At 37.5% G+C, this 21,817-nt stretch overlaps 1 long non-coding RNA gene across 1 annotated transcript; it reads left to right on the forward strand.

The window, feature by feature from the left end:
• Positions 1–15,446: 15,446 nt before the first annotated feature.
• LOC140060503 (uncharacterized) lies at positions 15,447–16,778 on the forward strand. The gene is made up of 2 exons (XR_011847336.1): positions 15,447–15,644; positions 16,097–16,778. It is a non-coding gene; the product is annotated as an uncharacterized lncRNA (long non-coding RNA).
• The last annotated feature ends 5,039 nt before the right edge of the window (positions 16,779–21,817 follow it).

The following is a 21,817-nucleotide window of genomic DNA, read 5'->3' on the forward strand; positions in this document are numbered from 1 at the left end:
TTATACATTGTTAATTAGTTAAGATTGTTTGTGGAATAAAGTTCTGAAATCCTGTGTTGTGTGTTTGATTTCAGCGTGGGGAGTGTTAGATCTTTCCCATGCAGCGCGCCCCCAGCGTTTGAAATTGTATTTGTGAGGTAGAACGAACTTTGACTTCGCGTCGGAAGAGCGCAACTAGCATCAGTCGGCGATGCACGTTACGTGGGTTTATTGATGGTAGAAAATGCCAGATTTGCGAGCGTAAATGCCAAATTACACATTGTGTTCAGTTGCAGATGATTACTAAATTGAGATAATGTTTGAAAGGAGAATATTGACATAAGATTTGAGGCTTAGAGCGGTCCGGGGAGCGGTCATATTCACGTAAGGATTGTTCTATGCATATTATTGATTTGACATGTTAATTAATTAATTGTTTGTATTTGCTGTAATTCAGGTGATGATACTGTTCACATTGTTTGCCATATTTTAATGTATTACTATGATTAGTACGGTAACTGAAGAAGTTAAGTAATACGGAATTTAATATAATAATTGAGCGTAAGCATTGAATGACGACGATAATGAAGGAATTTATGTTAGACGATTATAACATGTGCTTTGTGACGATTTGTATGATTCCTTTTACTTCAGTTTTATTTTATGGTAACTTGTATTTATACTTTGTATTTAGTCACCGAACGAACTAACAAAAGGTAGTCAGACAGACACGGTTGGAACATAATAAATTGAAGATTGTTTAACTGATGGTCATAGTGTTGCCTTGTTCGCGTTTGTGTGATTTGACTAAACGACGCCCTCTACATTCCAAACTTGCTCCGAGCCCAAGAGCAGTTACAAACCCCTTCTGATAGTAACCCACCCTAAAATAACCCAGGGTTACAATTAGAAGATAAATTACGGTATTTAGGTCACCGATATTTTATCTAAAAAAAACGATAGGCAGTTTGCTGTTGCAGCACGTCGTCGCATATGCATTTGCCTTGATTTGAGGGGGGTCTGTATAGTTACCGAAAACAACCGAACCGAAAACAAACTAGAAATTCTTACAAAAAAACGCTGCTCGTTTGTTGAAACCTATAAATATCTTGGTACTTACATATCAAGAAACATATCAGATCATTTTTACATCGACCAAATCATCAATAAAGGTAATAGGCCTAGAGTCATTGCTTATATTAAGTCAATTATAGACCGATTTGATAATTTTAGTAGAATTTTCTATGGTGACATTTTATGGAAAACAATTGCTCTTCCTACAATAAATTATGCTTGTTCAGTGTGGGTCAGCCAAAGCAGGAAAGATATTTATAAAATTTGAGTCATGTCAATTACAAATGGCTCGGTACATCTTAAAAGCTAATAGAATACACCTAAAGAGGCCTTGTATGGGGATTTAGGGTGGGTTCCAATAAAAGTTATTCAAGATATATAGCCAAATTTATTAATTACGTAATGAACACGGCGGATAAACACCGTTGGCCTAATTTTATGCTTAATATTTTGTTATGCTCTACTACAAATGTAGAACCACGTACGCTATAAACTGATCCCCATTTTTGCTAGACGTGTGCGTCTATTAATATGGACATCGATTCGACGCACCCCCCCCCCCCCCAAGTCCCAAAAGTCCACTATTTCCTCGGTTGGTATTTTTTCTTGTTTTGTTTAACTAAAGACAATATCATTATATATATACAAAATTTACATTATCAATGGTATACAAACAAAAATATGTTAATATAAAATGAAAAAATACCGGTAATAAGGTTTATCGCAAATAGCTTCTACAATGCATGATGGGAAGGGTACGGGTACGCGTACGTACGTGATTTGTTGTTTGTACGTACGCGTCGTGACGTTTGCTCCCAAACCCTTCCCATCATGCATTGTAGAAGCTATTTGCAATAAACCTTATTAAATTACGGAATCTGAACTGACTACAAACTCGATGTGAAACATGCGCAGTCGATCGGTGTTCCACAAGGATCAATACTGGGTCCGCTTTTGTTTATCATATACATAAACGATATCGCAAACGTTAGCACTATTTTTAAAACTATAATATATGCAGACGATACAACACTTATAAGCACCCTCAGGACATGTAATCCAATTAACAACATTCTCAACATTGAACTTGATAAAGTTAGTGAATGGCTTAAATTAAACAAATTATCTTTAAATGTGTTGAAGTCGAAGTATATGATATTTCATATGAGTAAACGTCGTGTTGATACGTTGGATATAGAAATTGACAATGTTAAGATTCAGCGGGTTCATAATTTCAACTTCCTTGGTATAATAATTAATGAACATCTAAATTGGAATAGCCATGGTGATTATATTTCAAATAAGATTTCCAAAACTATTGGCATTTTAAATAAACTCAAGCGCTTTATCCCAGCAAATGTTATGAATATTTTATATAACTCTTTAGTTGTTTCACACATAAATTATGGTATACTGCTTTGGGGTTATGTTTGTAAAAGAGTAACAATATTGCAGAAAAAAGCTTTACTTATTATTACTCAAAGTAAATACAATGCCCATTCAGAACCTCTTTTAAAAAAATTCAGATTTCTAAATTTATGTGATATTCATAAACTATGCCAATTAAAATGTTACTATAAATATTCAAATAATATGTTACCTGATTATTTTCAAAGGTTTTTTTTAGAACTAAATTCAGCTTTACATTCGTATAACACACGTATTAAAGACAACTTTCATGTTGTGAGGGTCAATCATGAGTTTGCAAAGAAGTGTATTATGTATAGCCTACCTTTATTAATTAACAATACTGTAAATTTGATTACTGAAAAGGTAAATACACATTCTTTGAAAGGTTTTTCTACATATTTAAAAAATAATTTTATTTCAGAATATAATGATGTATGTTATATCCAAAATTGTTATCAATATATAAATTTACGTAAGGGCAAAATTCGGTAAATCGCGCGTTATTTCTAGAATGTTTACTCGATGGTATATAAAGTTGGTTCGTACTTTCGGTACTGATTTTAACCACCTGATGTAACCCTGTTTACTAATTAAATTTAGTTCGATAATTAGTTATTGACGATTAAAACGAATTTAGGTTCAACGATTTGCCCCAAATAGGGGTGTTTTTCGATCGTGGTATACACTGTCTAATGGATGTCCGTCTTGAAAAATACCCGCAGACGATAATACGAGGAGGCTTCGCATTTTCCTATCTCCTCTTACGATAATTGTTTTTAATGGCTGAAAACCGGTTGAACAGCTCGAGTACAGCATCATAATGTGGAAGACAGGCCGATCTTCTTTAAAAAATACTATTTTGATAGATTTAATATACGTTTATACAAATGTATTGATTTGCGATACATTCCAATCTCTGTTCCACAAGTGTCTATTCCCTCAGGCGTCGTAAAGGCAAGTACTGTATTCTCATAACAGAAATTCGATCCATTTTTTTTTTCAATCTGTGCTGCAGAGGTTGGATATAAATTTTGTTTAAACGGATAATGAGCTAGCGTTTTCAATCGCCGTATATTATGTACAAATCGTTATTATTGCAGTTAAACCACCCACATCATCACCCTTCCCTCACTGGCATGAGTAGCGTTGTAAAACCAGTAGAGGATAGGCCTAAGGTACATCACATGCCCTAAACGCAGAACAACTTTGGTGGGTAGGGTAGGAACCCCGGTAGGAACCAACTTAATGAATTGGCTCAAGAAACAATTGAAAACCATTAGGCCTAACTAATTAAGTTGAGTTGGATAATTTAATATTTATTGACGATTAAATCGAATTTATGATTTTCCCCGAATAGAGGTGGTTTTCACAAATTGTTTTACATTATATAAACATATACACGTCGTAGTGATGTATCGTTACATGTACTGTACTATTTCAATCGACTAGGACGGTGATAGTTTCAACAAAGTATTACATCGCAATGTTTTACTGTGTTTAGTGGTATATTATTTGTAAAACATGAAAACAATAATAATAATAATAACTGGTACTTGATATAGCGCATTATGCTGAAAGCCTCAATGCGCTTTACAAAGACAGAAAAATTTAGAAAATTACAAATTAAAAAGATGGGTTTTGAGGAGAGATTTGAAGACACTGGTGGAAGTAGCCTGACGGATTTCAATAGGCAACGCATTCCATAGAGAAACGGATGCCGAAGAAAATGAACGATTTCCATAAAACTTAGTGGAAGGATGAAATATATGGGCAAGAAGAGACTCAGATCTAGATCTCAGAGACCGCTTAGGAACATAAGGTTGAATAAGTTCAATTAATATTTCGTTACTAAATGGATAAAGAATATATTTAAAAATTGTTCCTCTTTCCCGTCCTCTTTGCACCCATCCTCTTCCCCATCCCTCAACCCTAATTTTACATACAAAACACAAATTAAGTTTGTTTAAATTTGACTTAAACAATTTATCTCATTTTGTGACAAGTTTCTTTTTCGGAAGTAATTCCCAGGGTGCTAATTTTAGTTGAGTACATAAATCACAGTGTCTATTTATTCGTTCCTGTAAACGACATGTATCATTGTCCTGCGGTACGTATTATTGTCCTGCGGTCGGTACGTATATTTGAAATCGCCAGTTTTTTAACGCTGAAATTATTATGTATTCGAGAACCATCTGTGGGCACGACCTAGATGGTACGCGAGCGAAGCGAGCGTACCATCTAGTATATGTAATTGAGATGGGTTGTAGCTGTTCTGATATGATTTTGTTAATGTTATGATTTGTTAATTTTTAAATTATATTATATACATGAGAATTATATATTATTTAAAATGTTCGGGTGGCTTCCATGCATGCGGCTTTTGGCCTTAATGGAAGGTTGTGTTTATGAACATTTAAAGTATCTGGATATGCCAGAGGTCTCTCCTGACAAGGCTAAATCAAAATTCTCCCTACCGTTTACAGACTTCTAGTTATCCGGCTACTCATGGCCTTATTTTCAGCCTGATTTGCGTGATTATCTCATAAAATACATTGTTTAATCCAGCAAGGTCGCCTTCAACTCCCCTGAGGACAAGCCAACCCTCCAAATTTGCCGGGCTGAGGTTGGTCCGGATAACCCAGGTGGTAGTACTCAAAAAAGCCATTAAGGGTCGTTAAGGCATGATTAATGACCCCAAAAGATGACAAGTTATCCGGATACTTGCTGTTCGTAAACGGGCCTGAAGTCTCCCTGGTCCTTTTGTATATTTTTTGCTTTGTATTTTTTTATTTATTTTTTATTTTTTTCTTTTGGATCAAATAACTGATTTGTGACTTGTGACCATGTGACGACAAGCAATAGCTTAGCGCTTCATGTACGCGGTACGCGGTAAAGTGTTTGCTGGAAATACAAACAACCGGCGAATTAGGGGAATGTGCGACGTCAAATAACGCAAATTTTGCCGGGACCCTAACGGGGCCTTTGGCGGGCCCCTGGCCCCCAGCCATTGTTGCTCGCTTCGCTCGCACCCCCATTATAAATGCTGCATACGGGCCTGAATTACCATAATAATCATTGGGCTAAGAGATTTAAAAAGGTGATGCATGCGGGATGCATGACACAACATTGCATTTTGGAAAAGTGAAATGCTAAGGAAGTCGTCACTTTAGACATAAATTAAGTCTAATCCATGCCTTGAAAAATATCTATTGGATTGTACAGACTTTCTAGGTGCTAGCCTCAAATTCAAGCTACGTTCCTAACACCCATCCTTTAGTTTACAGGAGTTGTAAGTGGCTTCCTGATTATGATGGTATCTGTAAAATGTGTAAGAATGGTTTAGAAGACATTCAACATTTTCTATTCACATGTAACCAACTCAATGGCATAAGGATTGAAGAATATACCAAATTAGAATATGTTAATCGATGTCAATCATTTAGATGTGTATGGGAAGATTTTATCTCTGGTGACCTGAACACCAAATTAAATCTTGTATTAGGTGGAACTGATAAATATACTATATGACTGACGTCGATTCCACAAATGTCTTTGATCGTTACTGTAGGCACTATGTTAAAAGAGCATGGGTACACAGATGTGTTGTTCTGAGCAAGTAATGTTCATATCAATTAAACCAAATGATTGATATATCTATCTCATTATAGGGTTAGGTCTACATTGTTGTTGCCCAATTTTATATTGTACAGTTCCTAACTTTTCCTATATGTTTATTTCTTGTTGTTTTGTATTTTTAGGTGTCAGTGGGTTTCCTACAGATTTAGTGATAATTATCAATATTGTAGTTACTGTATTCATTGGGGAAATTTCCTCCATGCTGTAGTCGAATTGTTTTGACATGTTGACCTACATTGATTTTTTTTATTATAATTGTTGTTTACTATATTATAATTTTTGTGTGTATAGTAGAGTGCCACTGTTGTAAAAGTGTAAATTCCAAATAAATTATTATCATTACAAGTGAGCCTTGGTTGGGTTGTCAGGATCTGACGAGTACACCAAAATTAGGGGCGGATCCAGGATTTTGAAATAAGGGTGGGTGGAGTTGGTTTCGGGGAGCAAAGGTCAAGTTTCCCGCTATGACATGTCCATTTCAAATTGAGAAGCCGAAAAAAAGCTAAACCGTCAAAGGGGTATTTTTATTTTATAGTTTACACCAAATCCTCCACTCGAAATTAATTCAATAGTCTATTACAGTATTTATTAAACTTTGTTTTGCGGTGGCCATATAACAGCTAGAAGTAGGCCTACTAAGACTTAAATAGATTTGTAATGCCTGACAGACATCAGCGGGCTCTTTAACTCGGATAAAATGATAAAAAGTATTGGAACCATGGTGGGGCCTGTAGCGAATTTACTTCAATGACACTCCTAGATGGCCGGAAATGGGTACTTTGCTCTCACGTAAAATTCATGATAAATGGCACCTCCGGTAATGACGCTCCCATATCAGTTGATTCTTGAATTTATTTTATTTGATTTCTTTTTTTTTGGAATGTAAAAATTGAGCGCAGCCCGAGATTTTCCCTTAACGTCATACGATAAGCGACCAGGAAAAAATGTTCCCTAATATATTACGTATTTTTGTTGATATGTGTGTGGTGTTCATTAAACGAATAACTGTTTTATACTTTTAAAATATAACAATTTATTTGAATGTATATAGTGATAAAAATGATCACGCATATACATATACTAAATGCTAGACAAAAATATGTGGTCACGCATGTATTTGTTCAAATCCAACAACGAAATTATGCTGCAAATCTGATTAGATCCGATAATGATCGGATGACGAAAAAGATATTCTTCCAAGATAATAAATGCTCGAAGCGTGCTAGAAATACGAACGGGTTGTTCCCGATAATGTTGGAATGGTCAGAAAAGCCTTCATTAACAAATCAAAGGCCCGCTTATTTTGAATCGGCATTTATTTATTATATATGCCATCTAGAACACTCTGTCAGAGTTACAGATTAAATTTTTATATTATATTGTTTCATTAAAAATCTTTGAAATGCGGCACGATGCGGTACATGAGGAATAACTGTTTTATACTTTTAAAATATAACAATTTATTTGAAAGTAAATAGTGATAAAAATGATCACAAACATAGGCCTACATTATCTCGGGGTGAGACGTTAATATTATGTGCACGGTAAAGAACTCAGTATACACTCTTCGAAAAGAGTATAGCTAGTCTTCTGGTATAATGTCCAATTCACCACTAGAATTTACTAGTATTTTAATACAAATTAAAATCAAGGTTAAAAAAATAATAAAAAATATAAAGTTAGTAAATTAGACAAACAATTACTACGTCCATTCTATTTATGAAACAAGTTAAATTCTTAATGCCAGCAGTGTACGTTTTATAAAGGATTCATTTTAAGTGCCCTTTTGAAACGACAGATTAATGTTGGTTTGAAGTTGTTAAACAGTTCAGCGTAATCTTTAAAAACCTTAACCATAAAGTATTGAGAACATCATGAGAACACAACTGAAGTCTGTAGGCCTAACATCTTTTTAGTATTAAATGTCATTTTCAAGGTACAAACGATTCAAGATATCAGATGTATTATCAACATCTAGTCAGGTTTGTTTAACTACAACAAACAGTAAATAACATTCTTTTAAGTATTAAATAATGCATGAGAACACAACTGAAAATCTTTTTTGTATTAAAAAATGTTTTCGAGTTACAAACTTGATTCAAGATATATTATCAACATCTAGCCAAACTAATTTTAAATGTGCCAAGGTATGTTTTTATACATACTGAAAGTTAAATGTTTTTGAGGTACAAGGCCTAAACTCAATAAAATATCATTTGTGAATTTTGTTTAGAAAAAGTACAAACTTTATTACACATGTTTGCAAAATGATTTATATTCTATATGGGGAAAAATACAAATTGTCTTTAGATAAAAAAAGGGTATGTTTTGGTATTGAAAATCATAAAACTAATCATGCAATTTATAACTTAATAGTAGGAGGGTAGGCGTTTATAATCAGTCAGTACAAAATGAAAATAAACAAGAAATATTTCTTACAAAAAACGCTGCTCGCTTATTGAAAAATATTTTTTATTTCAAATGTTTTTGAATGTGTCATTTTATTGTCACATAATAGTTATTTTACCTGAAAAAAATGTAATTTAAAGCAACAAATACTTAAATTGTCTGTCAGACAATGGTTTTGGGGTTTCTTTTCTTTTTTTATATGTGAATAAATATTATTTTTTTGTTACAGAAGTGAATACTCAATTTCTGTCACTTTAGTTAATTTTATTGCTAAGGTCAAATCTGGGGGTCACTTCATCACCCTAGATATTTCAATTGTGAAGTATCCTATTACAAACACAAACTTTAATGGACTGTTTCGATAATAATTCAATGAATATCTGACAGTGAATATACCAGAAATGCTTAGGGATTTGTAATTTTAGCATGACATGTCCTAATAGACTCTTTCCCAGCCGTTTTTTGGGTCTACTGTAGCAGCTGGAATCAATAAATCATAGTGGAGTTTCCATTTTCACAAAACTGTCTGTCCTTAGAACTATAACTGCTGCTTGCTTTAGCTTCTGATTGAGTAGTCCTAATGGGACGTAGCGGGCTAGAGCAGCAGCGTGAAAATACCAAATTACTAGGAAGTATGAAACAACAGGTATAGACCGGCAGCCCAGAGACATTTGGTTAGATGAGCTAGGTACAAATATCTGACTATTTAAGTGTGTTGGGGGTCACTTGAAGTCAATGAAAATGGGAGTCTGCCGGGTACCCTCTGCTGCGTCTAGACCGGGGGGACCCCGAAACGTGCTAAAAATCGGCCCAGGTTAGATGAGAGAGATACCACCTAATTTTAGCACCATGGGATGCCTATTGGCATCCTTATACCAGTATCACAAACGACAGACTTTTTCTCTGCTGCAAAAGGCCCGCCAAACCCCCCGAGGGAGGGCCTAAAATGGGGTTAGCATAGATGAGTGAGGTATCACTCAAAATTAATTCCAAATGAACAAGTTGTGTTCATACAATACTAAATGGATAACAACAGACTAATTGTCTGCTGCACCGCAAGTGCCAGACACCCTAAAGTTAGACTAGAGACCCCCTTCCCCCAACTAGCCCAGCTTAGATATTGTAGATACCACCAGCAACCAATATTATATGATTTAGCACATTGTAAGCAATACCAAATGACCTATTACAGACTATCTGTACACTGCCTTGGCCCTGGCAGACCCCTCTAAAGTTCGACTAGAGACCCTCCTTTCCCCAACTATCCCAGCAGATATTGTAGATACCACCAGCAACCAATGTTATATGATTTAGCACATTGTAAGCAATACCAAATGACCTATTACAGACTATCTGTACACTGCCTTGGCACTGGCAGACCCCTCTAAAGTTCGACTGGAGACTCCATTTACCCCAAGTATGGCCTAGCTTAGATATTGTGATACCACCAGCAGAAAAGAAAACACCATGTTTAATTGAATAAAGTTTAACTTTAATCGAACTAACACAAAACAATTGAAAATATATCACATCAATGACGATAAAATGACCATTACCATTTTAAAGGGGAAAATAGTTTAAGAGTTTCACTTCAAACTTATATAGGCTAAGCCAAATATAAACAAGTACGGATTCGAATTTTGAATTTTGAATTTTTCAAAAGCTGGCGAGCAGTCTTAAAGTAACAAGTAAACTGAAATTGCATTTACTCGAGAACTACTTGTCAAAAAAACTTCATTTTTGAACAAGAGGCAAGAGTTATAATTTCTGATTTGTAATTTTAAAACATAATTTGATTTAATGGGCACGTTTTTTGATGCGAGTAGTTTAAAAAACATATTTCTTTTCAAATTCACTCGTTTGATTTTCTCGTTGCTGTTCTATTGTTAGTCAATAGACTAAAGTTAGACTAGAGACCCCCTTCCCCCAACTAGCCCAGCTTAGATATTGTAGATACCACCAGCAACCAATATTATATGATTTAGCACATTGTAAGCAATACCAAATGACCTATTACAGACTATTTGTACACTGTCTTGGCCCTGGCAGACCCCTCTAAAGTTCGACTAGAGACCCCCCTTTCCCCAACTATCCCAGCAGATATTGTAGATACCACCAGCAACCAATGTTATATGATTTAGCACATTGTAAGCAATACCAAATGACCTATTACAGACTATCTGTACACTGCCTTGGCACTGGCAGACCCCTCTAAAGTTCGACTGGAGACTCCATTTACCCCAAGTATGGCCTAGCTTAGATATTGTAGATACCACCATTTAAATGACATTATGCTGGATAATACTATAATCTTAAACTATGTTTACAAATTGTCATTTTTTAAGGCACACATCTTTCTCATCATACTGACCTGTAAAATAAAAACAAAAATCAATTATTAATATAGGCCTAATAATAATAATAAATATTCATCGACCAAAGTAAAAATAATCTAGATCGTATAACATCATTTTATCGCGACCAAAATTAAACGCGACCGATTTCGAACGCGACTGATATCATCGTAAAACTCCGGCGGGGTTTCCCCATCTTCAGATGGTGCGTTGTAGTGCGACAACGGCGGAGTAATTCCGGGGGTTTCCCTTTGGTAAGCTAGCACATTAGTGCGACCGCGGAGTGATTAGTCGGTGTTTCCTCTCTAATGATGGGGGTGCGTGCCGATCGTGTGATCTGAGACTACACGTTCCGTGTTATTTTGTGCATCATTGCGACATTTTACGCACTTGTAAACTATTTTTTAACGTTTTGGGGCGACTTTGCGATAGGGCGACTTTGCGATAGGGCGACTTTGCGATGGGGCGACTTTGCGTTGGGGCGACTTTGCGTTGGGGCGACTGTGCGATGGGGCGACTTTGTCGGGGCGACTGTGTCGGGGCGACTTTGCGATGGGGCGACTTTGCGATGGGGCGACTTTGTATGGGGCGACTTTGCGATATGGGGCGACTTGACTAGCATCCGTCAACATGATGTGTTCGACCGGGCTACGTGTGCCGCTACTTCTTTTGAACTTATTTCTTGGCCTCTATTTTTCAAGTTTTAATATGGGATTTTCATCCAGAAATCAATGACTAAGGCCAGTCGATGGATACTCTGAGCCGGTAAGCTGCAACATTCCTAGCACCGTTGTATGTAAATGTTGGAATTTGTATCTATGCGGTCAAAGCAGTACGACTACGAGTGTTGTTGCATTCCAACGTAGCAGCAGACAGTCAAGGAAGACTCTACAGTGCACCACGTTTGCTCTATTCTAATTCTACTGTTACATTCTGTATTCTTTTAAGTGGCGATGTTGAATCGAATCCAGGTCCAGGTAATACTCAGACATCTTCAGTTAAGGTATACTATCAAAACATACGTAGCCTGAAGAATAAAATGGACGTATACAACTCAGATCTGAATGTACACCTAAGGCCAAATAAAAAAAAAATACTTGTTAAGCGTCACACCCTCATAAATTTTCAGGGGCGGGGGGACGGTTTTTTTTTTTTTTTTTTTTTACTTTTTATGGAGGTATAATTTTGCGCGATGGACGTTTTGGCCCACTTTTTTTTAGGACGAAACGTCAAACTTTTAAAATGCGAAACAGAACAAAATTGACTATGTATGAAATATTATTGCTTATGACAAAATTGAGTTTTGTATTGTTTATATCCAGACGTAATTAAAACATTAAATTTAATTGCCACCGAGCGAAATTGTAGGCCCTAGGCTAATCCGTCCAAGCTGCCACCCCCGCCTCACTCATCGGCGGCCATGGTCCCAGTGGTGGCGCCAGCGGGGGGGCTACGGGGGCTCTAGCCCCCTCGTCGGGGAGCCTAGCCCCCCCGTCGGGGAACACGGGTACTTTTTGTCGGGGAATATAATATACAGTAAAAAACGTTCGCGTTCACTTCATGCTTCAGCGCCTAGAAAACCACGACGTTCCATTGACCGTGAGAGTACGTCAGAGGGCTATTATGCACTTTTATGCATTCATTTATTGCCAGCGATCTAACTTACTACTAAACATTAGCTAGGTACGCACTTGTCTGGCGGTATCCCTTTGTACGAATCGTTCAACGTTGGGTCGAGACGCGTGATATCAAGTTCCATACAGGGACCAAAATGTGTAATGTAGTTATTTTCCAGGCGAAGTTTACCGACGGTTACCGAAGGGAACACGGGTACTTTTTGTCGGGGAATATAATATACAGTAAAAAGCGTTCGCGTTCACTTCGTAGCTAGCTTCAGCGCCTAGAAAACCGCGACGTTTCATTGACCGTGAGAGTAGGCCTACGTCAGAGTGATATTATGCACTTTATATGCATTCATTATTGCCAGCGACCTAACTTACTACTAAACAATAGCTAGGTTCGCACTTGTCTGGCGGTATCCCTTTGTACGAATCGTTCAACGTTGGGTCGAGACGCGTAATATCATGTTCCATCCAGGGACCAAAATGTGTAATGTAGTTATTTTCCAGGCGAAGTTTACCGACGGTTACCGAAGGGAACACGGGTACTTTTTGTCGGGGAATATAATATACAGTAAAAAGCGTTCGCGTTCACTTCGTAGCTAGCTTCAGCGCCTAGAAAACCGCGACGTTTCATTGACCGTGAGAGTACGTACGTCAGAGTGATATTATGCACTTTATATGCATTCATTATTGCCAGCGACCTAACTTACTACTAAACAATAGCTAGGTTCGCACTTGTCTGGCGGTATCCCTTTGTACGAATCGTTCAACGTTGGGTCGAGACGCGTAATATCATGTTCCATCCAGGGACCAAAATGTGTACTGTATAGTTATTTTCCAGGCGAAGTTTACTGACGGTTACGTCGTGTACTGCGTCGACGTACGCTACACTACAGCAAAAACGAATTATGTTAATTGTTCGTATGTTCACCAATTTTTTAATTTACAAGTAACCTTCTGTACCGTGGGGCACCTAAAATAAATTTTTCATCCATTACTAAACAAAAAAACATGCCATTTTCTTATTATAGCTAAGTTATTACATTTTCAATGTCCTGTATGTCATGAATTTCTCACCACTCGGAAGTCCAGATAAACAGTTTCTTAGCTCAGCCCCAACAATAAAGCTGGTCATATTTCGAAGTACAAGAAGTGCATTTTCCGCGACCTAACATCTCTATTTTTCAAAAATTTCTTAGCTCAGTCACAACCATGATAGGGACTATTTTGTTTCATGTTTTGAAGTATATTAAGTCCAATTTCCGGGACCTCCAACTCTATTTTTCTAAATTTTCTTTGAACTTTTATTTTTTAAATTGAAAAATATGGATTGAAACAGTCATCGCGCATCGTTTTTTTGCACGCAGTATTTTATTTATGCATTATAAAAAATGGAAAAAATGGCTACCCTAAATCTGATTAAAATGACCTCAAATAACGCTAGAACGCGTTGCTTCCGGGGGCTTCGCCCCCTGGACCCCCACCGGGGGCCCTTGGCGGCCCCCTGGCCCCCAGCCTAGTGATGCTCGCTTCGCTCGCATAGCCCCCTCGTCGGGGAATGTAGCCCCCGCGTCGGGAAGATCCTGGCGCCACCCCTGCATGGTCCGCCGTCTCTCGCTCGACTCATCTATCCAGGAAATTCCCTATCGCGAGAAGCATGATGTTGGTCTCAATAATACTAAATTATAGTGGGCTGATTTTGAAAACAGCTTACGGCATTTCTTAAGTGAATTTTTATTCAACGTATTCATTCTTCTTTGATGAATCCGTTGCCAATTGCTGTGTAAATCAGTATTTAAAGTTGTGATGCGAAAAGTGTGTGTAATTATTCCACAGGTAAACCAGGCATAATAAAACGCATCGTATCGCCGGGCCCATCGCCCAACAGGACCTCGTGGTGTGCCGATCTCGAGCGCGAGATCATGGTAAACAAAATTGGTAGAGTCCATTATGTATGGGGTGTTTCCTATTTACGAACCTATAAAAAACGCGTTTCGACCACTGTGTAGGCAAAATATTTATTTCAGTAATCCCTAAATTGATAATCGTGTATTCTGTAATCACGTGACTGATGATGTAATCCTCAGCGACGTACTAAATGCACGTGATTTAATGTGTTGGGGAAAAAGCTTGCTGTTTACCACACATGATTCGCGGTGCTATTCGCGTTTCCTTGACGTAAATCGGCGGCGTGTAAATGAAACAATTGTTTTCACCAAATTGCCGTTGTCGACATAGAGCGATCGGTGGCTAGCTAGCGTGGCTAAGCTAAGAAGTACGTATTTTTCAAAAATTACACCAGCCTAGCAAACATTTGCTAGTTTTGAAATTTTCAACTAGCAATTATGAATAATCTACTAGCAAAATGCTAGTTTGCTAGCGCGAATTTTGAGCCCTGCTCTAGAGCTGGGCCGGGCCGCTAAACTTTCCGTTGTATAGGCCTATGGGTAAAAAAAAAATAAAAATAAAAAGAGAGGCGGCTGGATAATCAGGAGCGGGCGGTGACGCTTAACAAGTATGTTTTTTTATTTGGCCTAATTCAGAGCAATTTGGATATTGTCGCACTTACGGAAACTGAACTTTCCGTTTCTAATTACACATTATTTCGATGCGATAGAGATACTGATAAACGCGGTGGTGGTATCCTGATGCTAGTGAATAACAAATTTACCTGTAACCGAGTCAGTGGGAAAGCCACTTCGCGTTTTGACCGTTAAATCGTGTAAAATCGACTTACTTCCGCATTGACGATTTTGAAGCGCCACCTATCGTTGAAAACTGAAACCACGATTTTTCGTCGCCTAGCAAATAAGTGCTGTTTTATTTTAAGCTCTCAAGAATATTTAAGAACCGCCCAACATTACCTATTATGGTAAAAGCATTTCCTAATAAGTATAATTGAATAACCAATCGGTTTTCTTCAAAGAAACCGAAGCTAATACAATACATTCGGCGACAGAAGTCGGGACTCGTGAAATTTATAAATGTGGTACGATTTGACTACTGTTTTGTTGTCCATTTTCTGAATAGTTGGAGGTGCATCCCAACAAATTAAAAAAATTGTAATCAATTGTTTTATCAAGAATAATATTAGTTTAATCGAGTATGATATATTTCTATCCTGTTCAAAATGTGTTGGTGTATTCTCAGGCCTCGAAAGGTAGGTACATTTTCTAGCTGTGAGCGTGGTTTCGGCAACGCGAGACACGTGTGTCAGTATAGGCGATAGCGAGACGTGTGTTGGTACTGTGTTGATGCTGATCCGATAGTCGTTAAGTTGTACTGATTACGAGTATCATTGGTCCTGGCCGGCCTAGCCTGGTGATCTGATCCCCCCCCCCCCAAAAAATACTTTTTTTCAATCAGTATTAATATTATTTTATTTTTCATTTATTATTTGATTTATTAGGCTCAATAGATGCCTAGCTAGGCTACTAGTAGGCCTAGGCTAGATTATATAAATAATAATAGTAATTACTATAATTTAATTAATAAAATACAGCTTCCATTTGCCTTACTTTTATGTCATCATATAATATTATAATTATATATACAACCAGGACATTAACATTTTTTTAAAATAATATTTATTATTTTTTCTGACACTTTCAGGAATCGTTGATGATGCAGAGTTCTTTGTCTTTGTGACTTCAAACTGAGAGTGAAGTGGATAAAAAGATGACACCGGTACCTACCGACATTGTCATACCCAAACTATAATTTAATTATTTAAAACAAAATGTTGAATTACAAATATATATGTATGTTGCAGAGGATTTAGATGAATTACAATACAAATATTTATGTTGAATGCAAACCTACTACACTATACTCTGTAAATGATGTTATTGTCATGTGGTAGACCTTAAAAATTGAATATTTATTGTATGTTAGGCCTATTTTATATTTTAATAATACTCTATTAGTTTAATATTACTATTAATTTATATTATACAGTACTAGGCCCCTAGGCCTAGTTTGTACATGTTTTTACCCCAAAAAAATGAATAAATAATTTGTTATTCAATCTAATTGCTTGTTTGTTCATCAATAACAAAACAATTGTAAGCAAGTATATAACAGTTCTTGTTAGCCGCTTATTTCAGGTCATATTATTAATATTAGCTAGGCCCGACGCGCCCGATCACAACGTCACTAAGTGACTTTCCGCCCCTGGAACAATCGCTCGCTAATAGGGCTAGGCCTCGGACTCGTATAAAAGCTATTATAATAGTTATGATAAATATTCCTCAACTAAAATGTTTACTGTGATAAATAAACAAGTAATAATATACGTTGTATTGGAATGTATTTATTTATATGAATTCTTATACGCGGACAATTATAAACATCGCGTATATCGTTCGCTATAAATAAATTCATAAACACGATGACGATGTGTTTACAAAATGGCGGTTTCGCTAGTTTTCGATGGAACAAATAGTGGTACCTTTAGTTTGAATAGTCGGAGCTGCATCCCAACCACCGAATTTTGTATCTTAATATCGTATTCTGTAGATTATTAATTTTTCTAACAGGGATTTTAAATTCAGGACTGTTCAATTTTTCTAAATATTTTATTTTAATGATTTTCTAGGGTACAATTTCGGAAAAAAGACATTGGTTGATTTTGCCGTTAAATTACAGATTATCGTTTTGTTCAAATACATTTAATTTTACATGACAATATATTAAAACCATTTATGAATTTATTTCACAAACAACATTTTTCCGATAATCAACTAAATTTACAAATATTGTGTTTTTCCAACACCCTAAAATTTAGCCATTTTGAACTAAATTAGAAAAGTAGGGCGCCCTCTCCGAGTCGAAATTTGACACGATTTGTCGACTGGCTGTCCCACTGGAGTGGAACGCCTAGAAAGTGATTCAACGGAGTTCATGTGCAGTGGTGGCGCCAGCGGGGGGGGGGGGGGGAGCTACGGGGGATCTAGCCCTCTCGTCGGGGAGCCTAGCCCCCCCCCCCCGTCGGGGAATACGGGTACTTTTTGTCGGGGAATATAATATACAGTAAAAAATGTTCGCGTTCACTTCATGCTTCAGCGCCTAGAAAACCACGACGTTTCATTGACCGTGAGAGTACGTCAGAGGGCTATTATGCACTTTTATGCATTCATTTATTGCCAGCGATCTAACTTACTACTAAACATTAGCTAGGTACGCACTTGTCTGGCGGTATCCCTTTGTACGAATCGTTCAACGTTGGGTCGAGACGCGTGATATCAAGTTCCATACAGGGACCAAAATGTGTAATGTAGTTATTTTCCAGGCGAAGTTTACCGACGGTTACCGAAGGGAACACGGGTACTTTTTGTCGGGGAATATAATATACAGTAAAAAGCGTTCGCGTTCACTTCGTAGCTAGCTTCAGCGCCTAGAAAACCGCGACGTTTCATTGACCGTGAGAGTACGTCAGAGTGATATTATGCACTTTATATGCATTCATTATTGCCAGCGACCTAACTTACTACTAAACAATAGCTAGGTTCGCACTTGTCTGGCGGTATCCCTTTGTACGAATCGTTCAACGTTGGGTCGAGACGCGTAATATCATGTTCCATCCAGGGACCAAAATGTGTACTGTAGTTATTTTCCAGGCGAAGTTTACTGACGGTTACGTCGTGTACTGCGTCGACGTACGCTACACTACAGCAAAAACGAATTATGTTAATTGTTCGTATGTTCACCAATTTTTAATTTACAAGTAACCTTCTGTACCGTGGGGCACCTAAAATAAATTTTTCATCCATTACTAAACAAAAAAACATGCTATTTTCTTATTATAGCTAAGTTATTACATTTTCAATGTCCTGTATGTCATGAATTTCTCACCACTCGGAAGTCCAGATAGTACGCACGCATACACTTGGGAGGAATAAACTTATTTCCCCGACTGAAAAAGCTCTACGCTTGCGTTTTTTAAGCCTCTAGGCCTGATGTTTCCAAAGTATAAAATGCAATTTTTTGAAGACCTGCAGCTCTAGTTTTAAACAGTTTCTTAGCTCAGCCCCAACAATAAAGCTGGTCATATTTCGAAGTACAAGAAGTGCATTTTCCGCGACCTAACATCTCTATTTTTCAAAAATTTCTTAGCTCAGTCACAACCATGATAGGGACTATTTTGTTTCATGTTTTGAAGTATATTAAGTCCAATTTCCGGGACCTCCAACTCTATTTTTCTAAATTTTCTTTGAACTTTTATTTTTTAAATTGAAAAATATGGATTGAAACAGTCATCGCGCATCGTTTTTTTGCACGCAGTATTTTATTTATGCATTATAAAAAATGGAAAAAAATGGCTACCCTAAATCTGATTAAAATGACCTCAAATGACGCTAGAACGCGTTGGGGGCTTCGCCCCCTGGACCCCCACCGGGGGCCCTTGCCGGCCCCCTGGCCCCCAGCCGGCCTAGTGATGCTCGCTTCGCTCGCATAGCCCCCTCGTCGGGGAATGTAGCCCCCGCGTCGGGAAGATCCTGGCGCCACCCCTGTTCATGTGGATAGAGATTCAGCTAAAGCGGCGTATTAGCCTACTTGTTGGATTATTCTATAGACCACCGAACGCTACACTCGATGTCCTCCGTCGTTTTACTTCGTCTGTGGAAATCGCTATGCTCTACTACAAAAACAGTGAATTCCTCATTCTTGGAGATTTCAACCTGACCGAAATTAATTGGAGTAGGAACCCTTATTCTGCTCCAGCTCAGTCCATGGGAGAACACTTACTTGAATCCAGAAAAATACAAACAGTTAGTATACACAGTCTAATTGCATAGTAACATGGGACATCTTGGTCCAGAACGAGTTGTACATAATGGCACGAGAGAGGTTTTATTGGCCACATATGGAAGCAGAAATAGAGCATTATATCACCAAAGTCTGCCGATGTCTGATCCAGAAGAAACCAGTTCGTATAATTAGAGCTCCTTTAGTCAATATCATTACGACTCAGCCCTTTGAACTTGTTTCTATCGATTATGTACACTTGGAAAAGAGCAAAGGCGGATATGAGTATATTTTGGTGATAATGGACCACTTTACTCGATTTGCGCAAGCATATCCGACAAGGAATAAGAGCGGGAAAACTGCAGCCAACTTAATTTTCAATGACTTTATATTGCGATTTGGATTTCCAAAGACATTGCACCACGACCAGGGTAGGGAATTTGAAAATCACTTATTTACCAATCTGGAAGCTTACTCTGGGATCGCACATTCACGTACCACACCTTATCACCCTCAAGGCAATGGCCAAGTGGAAAGGTTCAATCGAACGTTGCTTGGAATGTTACGAACCTTGCCAGAAAACCAGAAAGACAATTGGAAGGAATCACTCAATAAAGTTGTACATGCTTATAACTGCACCCGCCATGATTCAACAGGGTACTCACCGTTTTATCTACTCTACGGCAGACCTCCTCGTCTACCAATTGACATTGCCTTCGGGTTAGACAATCAAGACGATGGAAAGACTGTTAACACACGAGAGTATGCACAACGATGGAACCAACAAATGAGAGAGGCCTATACATTAGCCGCAGAGAGTTCCAACAACAGTGCCAGAAGAAGTAAAACTCATTACGACATCAGAGCCAAAGGTGTACTTTTATTACCTGGTGATCGTGTACTTGTTCGAAGGCTTGGGAAGACAGAAGGTCCTACCAAATTACGAGCATACTGGGAAGATAATGTTTATGTTGTAGTTGCACAGAAGAGGAACGATATTCCAGTCTACGAGGTAAAGCCAGAAATTGGTAGTGGACGGCATCGGGTTCTTCACAGAAACCTACTTTTGCCATGTGACTGCCTTTCAGATGACTTCAATCCTAGTGTGGCACCGAAACAACAGAAACCTAAGACTACTACACCTTTGCGTAAAAAGCCCACCACCCCAGAATTAGTAGCACACGCAAATACACAGCAATCAGAGGAAGATGGGTTGTATACCACCAGAGCAGAGGATGATACTGACAGTGAGGATGAGGAGGTAGCAATGACGGTAACGTTTGTCAATCAACCTACAAGTAATGTGGATGTACAGGATGACATAGCTACAAATTGCAGTGAAGTACAGGATGCAATAGCAGCCATTCCGCCGGTAGTCGAACCCCCAGTTGTAGTCGGACATCCGGTAGAACCTGTTCCAGTCAATGTCGAAGTGGATGTACCTGCACCAACTAGACCAACACGAAATAGGAGACCGCCAGAACCACTACAGTATTATACTTTAGGCACTCCACAATGGCCACCGTATGTAAATATGATCCACGCGCTACCCCCACAATTTCCAGTTTATTTTTACAATACGTACCTATCTAACCCACAACTTAATATTTAGAAGTACATAATTATCAGAAAATGTTTGTAATGATATGATTGTATAGATGACCAATTTCAGTTTGTTTTATTTATCCAGTTATAGTAGATTTATTTTTGAACATTAATTAACATCTAAGAAGATACTGTTAGAAGATGTGCACATGTAAGAAGAGATGAGCGTGCACATGATAAGAGCAGCTACTACAGGATTGTTGTTATTATACAACGAATGTCACACTTTATCGGGTGATCTGTTCTACGACAACATGTTCTCTTGGAACCTGATCAATTTCAAGTGGACTGCAAAGCCCGGAAGCTTAACATGAATTTGTTTTGTTTGTAAAGACATTTCTTTTCTATAAGTGGACATTTCTTTTTATTTAGTAGCCTGATATAGGAAAATAATAATTGTGCAGTATTTGTTCTTACAACTGGATATCTTTATTTAAAAATAGTAGACTCATTGTTTATGGTTAAGGTTCCCTTTTAAGTTATGATGTCGGGGACGCCATCACATTGGCGGGGGGAGAGTGTAAGCAGCACAGAAATTAGACCCCTATAAAAATTAGACCCCTATAAAATGTAGTTCAAAGACCTGTGGAGTATCACATGACCTCCTTTGCATCTAAGGTTGGGTCTCAGGAATTTGACTTATCATTAAATAGTCAGATACTGAGACACCAACAAGTGCATTTACGTCGTGTGTTATTTCACAGGTGAGTACATTTCTTTTCATTATTTTAGACTTTATATACTTTTATGTTTAAATGAAATACTTTTGTCTACTTAGACAAGTATTAATTTAATCTTTTATTATCGTTTATAGATGTAGAATAGAATGGTTTAATGTATAACCTGAATCATTATAATAGGATAAATGATTATGATTATTAATTATACATATCCTATGATAGGGACTATAATGTATTGTAATTCTCTATGTTAACTAGTAACTTTTGGAACTGTAAACATACATTATTATAATATTATAAG

The sequence above is a fragment of the Antedon mediterranea genome, chromosome 10, assembly GCF_964355755.1.
Source record: "Antedon mediterranea chromosome 10, ecAntMedi1.1, whole genome shotgun sequence".
Classification (NCBI taxonomy): Eukaryota; Metazoa; Echinodermata; class Crinoidea; order Comatulida; family Antedonidae; genus Antedon; species Antedon mediterranea.